Source organism: Panthera uncia, chromosome C2, assembly GCF_023721935.1.
Source record: "Panthera uncia isolate 11264 chromosome C2, Puncia_PCG_1.0, whole genome shotgun sequence".
NCBI lineage: Eukaryota > Metazoa > Chordata > Mammalia > Carnivora > Felidae > Panthera > Panthera uncia.
In genome coordinates this window covers 136505704-136513375 of record NC_064810.1, presented here as the reverse complement: position 1 = coordinate 136513375, position 7672 = coordinate 136505704, and the positions used below count along the sequence as shown (strand labels likewise).

General features: G+C 43.4%; 1 pseudogene; it reads left to right on the top strand.

Moving 5' to 3' along the window:
* The first annotated feature begins 366 nt into the window (after positions 1-366).
* LOC125921656 (40S ribosomal protein SA-like) lies at positions 367-6878 on the top strand (annotated as a pseudogene).
* Positions 6879-7672: the final 794 nt, after the last annotated feature.

Genomic DNA, 7672 nt, shown 5'->3' with positions numbered 1-7672 from the left:
GAGGGAGAGAATCCTTATCCAGTGTGGAGCCTGACACAGGGCTTGATCTCACAACCATGAGATCATGACCTGAACCGAAATCAGGAGTCAGATGCTTAACCAACTGAGCCACCCAGGCGCCCCAAGAAAGTACCGTTTTAATTTTATTTTTTTAACAGGTGAATAAACAGGAGCATAGAGAAATGAAGCAACCTGCCTAAGTTCTGATCGCTAGGGAGCTAAGTTTGTAAGCTGTGTGTTTGTCTCTGGAGCTGGAGTCCAAACCACTTCACAATATAAAAGAGACAATGAAGATTATGATATGAAAACTGCGCGTGCAACGTGATGAGTGTTTATAGGAAAGAAAGGTTACTCTGGGTGAGGAAAATGAAGAATGTCCTTAAAGAGGAAGTGATAGCTAAAGTGGGTCTTGAAAACCGGATGAATATGGATGGTAAGGTAGGGACAAAAGGATATAAAATTCAGATGGACAGGTGGCCTAAGCAAAGGCCCAGTGGCAGGAATGGGAGCATCATCCAGCTGTCTCACTGCAGATCTGTGCACTGATGGGAGACCAGGGAAAAAGGGGTCATGAGATTAGGTATAATGGCAGGCAGACTGTGGTCAGACCACCAGTTTTTGAATGACGGTCTAGGGAGATGACCTTGACTTCATTGTGATGTATGGTGGGAGACACTCTTGCAGGCTGTGCGGAAGGATTAATATGATGGCTTTAAATGAATCAAAGGAGGATGACAGCAAAATTAGGAAAGCCAGTTAGGAATCTGTTGCACTTAAAAAACAAAGCCAAACAAAAACAAGGCCCTGAATCAGAGTGGTGGCAGGGGCAAATCCTGTATTGGAAGAGTCGACTGAATTCTGCTTAGTGTTAGAAATTCAAATGATGTTTGTATCATTTACTCTTTTGGGTATAATAGATATATTTGGGTATAAAGTTTTAAATACTTAATTGCATTTATGCCAGTTGATATCTTTCTGATTTTTCAAATTTATAAACACAGATCTCTCACGTTATGCCATTTGCATGCAGAAGGAATTAAGATGTCAATAAATTGAAATTATCTATTTCGTTAACTATGCTGTTTTTTTACCCTTAATTGGGTAATACTAGATTAGTAACTGTTTCGGGTGACATCTCTTTTTGATTATATCTAAAAGACCTCATCACATTTTACAGAGACATAAATATTTAATAAAGGTGTCTGACTTAATAAAGTTTAAGTATACAATTAAAGAGCTTGCAGAATACCCACATATATTTTATTTATTGAGGCATATTTCATATGCATGTTAACGTACGATCTAAAATGTACAGTTTGATGAATTTGACAAATGTCTATGTACACAATACCTCACCCCATCGAGATAGGGTCTCCTCGTTACTCACAAAGTGCCTTGGGCTTCTCCCAGACAGTCCTGCACCATTCCAGACCCCAGGACCACTCTGCCCTTCTATCAACCATACGTTGGTTTGACTGTGCTAGAATTGCGTGCAAAGGGAGTCACGCATCACATACTGTTTTATGTTTAGCTACTATCACTTAACACAGTGTTTTAGAGATCCGTCCATGATTGTTGCATAGATCTGTGGTGCTTTCATTTTGATTGTCGAGTAGCGTTCCCGCATATGAGTATACACCATTTCTTTAGCCATCTGTCTGTTGGTTTGGGTTCTTTTCAGTTTGGGAGCATTATGAATATTTTTGTGCAGGTCTTTCTGTGGACATGTGGTTGCATTTCTTGGACAAATACCACGTCTGTATCATATGGGAGGTGTATGTATAACCTTTAAAAATGCTAAAATGTTTTCCAAAGTATTTATATTTTTTAAATATATCTTAGGATTGTGTGGTTCTGGACTTCTTTTTTGTATAAAGCAGACCACAAGACTTGATTAAGAATGCAATATTCACATTAGGCTTACAATGACATTTCCCGTGACAATGAGGACTTTGTGATTATAGATGGCTAGCTTAGCCACCAACACCATTTTCCCCATAATTATGCTATAAATTAGGGGTGACCCTTGAGCCTCTTCTAGTAAGAACTTCAGTATCTGGAAGGTGAACATGAAATTCTCCAAGGTGTTTTTAAGTGGTACCTAAAGGAAAAACATGCTGTAATGTCACATAAGTTAATAATTTTAAGGAGCCTATAGGCCCAGCAGTGAAATTAAATGCTTAACAATAATTCAAAAATGGCTTACAGAAACTTAAAAATGTGAATCATTTAGTGGGGCTGAAATTATGCTCCTGACATATATGTGTGACACACGAGAGCACTTACCTGGGAATTTATTACCAGCTTCTGAGCAAACAAAGCCTGACCTACATTTGACTAAAGTCAGCTGTCTTTGGTTAATCCTATGGGCTTCTTTTTATTAATGTCACAATTGCTAATGTGGTATAACATTGTCATTACTGAATAGCACCGCGGGATGAGTTGCAGCTGTTATCTCTCTTTCTGAACCTACTGAGTCATTAAATCTGAGTTTGGGGGAATACAAGTTGTAAAGATTATTCAAATTCTGATTGAGAAATAGGACTACTGGGAAATTGTAGGTACATAAAGTAAAACTTTGAATCAATCAAGGGTTTTTTGTTTTGGTTTTTTTTTTGGTAAAGCTTAAATGTTCAAAATTGTTCCTTAGGTTTAATTTGAAATCGAACGTCAAAGAAATAGAGGGTAAACATAAGAAAATAAAAGAATAATAATATTTATATGCAAAATCCTTCTTGCTGATGGGAAAGTGATGTGTTGTGATTGAGAAAATATTAGGAAGATGATTTCCTTGAAAACACTGTAGCATTTTGTCTCAAGAATCCTAATGTTAATTTAAGAAGAATATGCCTTTGTTCTAACAAGACAGAGAATAATCGATTTCTCTTTAATCGCTAAGGGGAATTTTGTTGTATTGCTTTTGGCAGTCCCACAAAAATTTCTTCTTTTAGAATTCTTACTTTGCCTTTGGTCATGATTAGTACTTAGTGAAGGGTATAATCCTGCAGTTCCTAACTGAGCCAAAGTACCTTAGGGTACCTCAGAAAATTTTCAGTTTTTGAGGGGAGTATAGCAATATTCGGTATTTCTTGGATACCACATAAACTACTAGCTCAGGATAGTTTTCAGTTTCTTCAATAAGATTGTATTACATTCTTCTCAGTGGTGTCATATATTTGTGAAGCTGTGTTTTTGACAGTTGCTATACTAAGTAACTATTACAACATGAAAAGCAGAGTGGAATGCGGGATGTGGGCAGTGTCCAATCTGATTCTAAAATTTGAGAAGTTATGCAGTGCCCTATGGACACACACATCCCAATTAGTAAGTACTTGTGGTTATTTGAGGATGAAATAAAAACATATTTTCCTTCAGTTTAAGCGTATCATTGTTTTCAAATAGCTAGTAAGTTATTTGGACCTAAAATAAGCAACAAACAGAAAAAACAAAAACTCTTACCAAGTAGGGACCTGACTACTTAGTAAATAGAACAGTTGGTTATTTCATTGAGGCTGGGGACACTGAGAAAATCATGGGTCACCAAGGATCCCTCAAAAGTGAGACATTTTGGGAACACCTGGAATAATCTGATGATCACTTAAATACTTTCTGATCTGTTACGTTTATTCAAGTCCTGTTTATGTTTATTCTGGCCTGTTTTTGATGTTATTTGAAAATGTTGGAAGCAACGGGAGTTCAGAGATTGGCATTTCTGAAGCTCATTTTTCCCGGATGATATTTCGGAAGCCAGACGTCTGCAGTGACTTCATTGACTCCAAGCAAAAATTTTAAGTTGAAAAAGCTCGCCATTTGCATCACAGCCACAGGCATAGAGGTCCTGGATACCTGGACCGCCTGTTTCCATGGCACCGCTAAGAGCGTAGTCTGTGGACCAGCAGTCATAAGCAATGCAGAATCTCAGGCCCCACCCCAGACCTGCTGAACCTGAACATGCATTATAAGAAAAGAACTCTAGGTGATCACATGCATATTAAAGTTTGAGAAGCATGGCTCTATCATTCTATCCAATCCCACCTCAGCCTTCCTGCACAGAATCCCTCATTCCCTTTGAATGTGTCTTTAAGACCTAGTTTCTCTGTGCCCTTTACTATCCACTAGGCAAACTTCCTAATGAATTAATGCTTGATAATAGTTGAAATGTGCTATCATTTAGATAAGACTTTGAAAAAACTGTCACACTGGATTGTTATTTTTGTCTTGTAGATGCCTTCACCGTTACTTTCTTATCTTCTAGCTATAGTTTTGAGGGTCAGGCTCACTACACACCCCAAAATGTGGTGTGTTCCCTGGTGTGGAACAGAAGGCATGGGTGTCGGGCATGTGAGATGGAAGAATGCGATGTTAAAAGTGAGAAAAGTCTTTTGCATGCTACCCAGAGAGGGGTTGTTCCGGGTTCCCATGTCACTTAAAGGGAAACTTTCACCTTGTGCAGAGCCCTTGATGTCCTGCAAGTGAAGATGTCCTCACATTCCTTGCAGCAGGAGCCCACTAAGGTGGCACCCACCTTGACTTCCAAATGGGACAGTACACAGCGATGGCATCTGAGTCACACATCCGAACAGAACCCGAGAGACGCTTCTGCTGGCAGCTCCTGCCCTTGAAAACCCGGCTGATGTCAGTGTCATTTCCTCCAAGAATACTGGCCAGGGAGCCGTGCTGGAGTTGGCTGCTGCCACCAGAGCCACGTCTATGGCTGGCCGCTTCATTCCTGGAACCTTCACCAACCTGGTCCCGGCAGTCTTCCCAGAGCCACAACTTCCGGTGGATGCGAATCCCATGGCTGACCACCAGCCGCTCACAGAGGCATCTCGCATTGTCCTGCCTACCTCTGTGCCTTAACCTGTGTAACACAGATGCTCCTCTGCACTGTGTGGACATTTCCTTCCCACCCGGCAGTAAGGGAGCTCGCTCAGCAGGTCGCAGGCGGCCGGAGCGGGGGCCCTAAAGTTCTGCGCATGTGCGGCACCCGCCCCGACCACGCACCAGAGGGCACACGTGATCTCCCCTTCTGCAGAGATCCCGACGAGTTCGGAAAGGAAGAGCAGGCTGCTGCTGACAAGACCGTGACACAGCAGGCATGTCAGGGTGAATGGGCTGCTCCAGCTTCCCAACACGTGGATCCTCAACCCGGGGCCACAGGCGGGTCCAAGGGCGCAGGTGCCCTGCGGGCCTCTTCAGCGGGCTCCTCCCGAGGACTGGTCTGCAGCTCCCGCCGCTCACGTCCCTGCCTGGGTAAGAACAGCCACTGAGTGGTCTTAAGCTCTTCTTTCACAGACTTCAACAGAAAACGGAAAACAAGCAGTTCCCCCAACCCCCGCAAAAAAGTGGGAAAGGGCCACTTTACGGCAGCAGAAACGAAGGCTTTGTAAGCAGTGATTGCTCTGTATTCCAGTAACAGCAGGGCTGAGAATGGAACCTGGGTCCTCTGATTCCAGTTCTGCTTTCCGGTGAAAGTGATGACAGCAAACATTGACCGAATTCTTTTTTTTTTTTCTTTAAGTTTATTTATTTATTTTGAGAGAGCATGTGAGAGAAAGTGGGGTAGGTGGGGGGAGAGAGAGAGAGAGAGAGAGAGAGAGAGAGAATCCCAAGAAGGCTCTGCACCACGAGTGCAGAGCCCCATGCGTGTCTCCGACCCACGAACCAGGAGATCATGACCTGGGCTGAAATCAGATGCTTAACCTACCGAGCCACCCTGATGCCCCTGATTGAGATTGAATTATTCAAAAAAAAATTTTTTTTTTTTAACATTTCTTCATTTTTGAGAGACAGAGGGAGACAGAGTGTGAGTGGGGGAGGGGCAGAGAGAGAGGGAGACTCAGAATCCGAAGCAGGCGGCAGGCTCCTAGCTGTCAGCACAGCCCCACACAGGGCTCCAACTCACTGACGGTGAGATCATGACCTGAGCTGATATCTGATGCTTAACTGACTGATCCACCCAGGTGCCCTTGAGGTTGAATTCTTATTATGCGCCAGGCACTCAACTATGACCAACGCATGTGTTGTCATTGTTCTAGGTAGGCACAATACTTTTTATTTATGCCACATATAATGGAGATGCCATTACTCTCCTCATTTTGCAACTGAGGAAACAGAGCAAAAGGACATTATAACCGAGGGTAAACGTCTTTTATTTGTTGAATATCCCATCCCACTTACGAGTTTCTTGTTCCTCAGCTTTAGATTCGTCCTTCAGTATTTGCTGTATGATAGTGGATTGGACTTTTTTGGGCATTTCTTCTTTTCAGTGGGATGAGGTTGAACTTTGTCAGTAGAGGGAGCTGGAGGGACATTGCAGGAGGAAGGGGCACTCTTCCTTGTTCTGGCTGCTGGGTTTGCTTTCCCCTGCTCCTGCTGCCTTCAGGGGTGTGTGTGGTGCACGGGACGGCTGGTATTGTTTTGCCCCAGCTGTGCACGTACCTGAGTGGGCGGTCCCCTAGCAGCCTGGGCCCAGTGACCACCTCATTCTGGCCCTTCTGATGTGAGCATTGCGTGTTCCAGCCCTGGTGCCCCCAGTGGCCTGCCAGCTCCTTCTGTGTGCCCTCCCACTAACCCCTGCTGGCTTGTGCCCCAGAGGTTTGCTTCCCGTGGCTCTCCGGGTGCAGGCGCTGTGTGCTCCAGGCCTGGCACCCGCCGTGGTGCCCGGACTCGCTCTGCATGCCACATCAGCCACAGCTCTGCCGTACCTAGGGGGCGGGGCTTGCTGTGGCTTGCCTAGTAACTCAGGCAACCTCGTGAACTTCTTTACCATCCCCTGGGCTGCAACCACATCTTTGAGGAGATCTGAACCTCAGCCTTGGGGAGGGAGCCAGATTGGTTGTTTTTCAAAGTTTCTCCTTCCCTGGATTCACCCGTGATCCAAGGTATCCTTTAGAGTTCTTTGTATATCTTTATAGTTATTCTCCTCAGTTTAAAAACTCTTTATATTAAACTTCTGTTTGATTATTGTGTGGTTTCTGTTTCCTGATATCTGATTTGATACAATCTGGTATAGATTGTACACTCTGATATAATCTCTTCCCCTCTCCTACCCAGAATAATCTCTTCAACTGTCTACTTTGTTTTATTTATGTTTATTTTATTTACTTATGTACGATGACAAAGGTGTTTTTCTATGACACTGATAAGTCAGTTCTGTCTCTTGGATTCAGGGAGTGGACAAGGTGGTCTCTAGAAATTGATTGATTCCTTAACACATTCATTCATAAAAAATTTTACTAAACGCAGGGGCGCCTGGTGGCTCAGTTGGTTGAGTGTCCATCTTCAGCTCAGGTCATGATCTCACAGTTGGTGAGTTCAAGCTCCACGTTGGGCTCTCTGCTGAGTCGGGCTCTGTGCTGACAGCTCGGAGCTCGGAGCCTGGAGCCTGCTTCAGATCCTGTGTCTCCCTCTCTCTCTGCCCCTCCCCCACTAGTGTGTGCGCTTGCTCTCTCTGTCAGTTGCTTTCAAAAATGAAACATTAAAAAATTAAAAACAAATAAACAAAAACTTTTACTGAATGCATATTTTATGCAAAGCGTATGGGTTTGCAAGGTGGATTAAGGCACTGTCTTTGCATAGATGAACTCACAGTCCTGTAGAGGAGGCACACATTTAAACAGGGTAAATTAGAACACACTGTGGTAACTATTATAGTTGAAATGTGAGCATC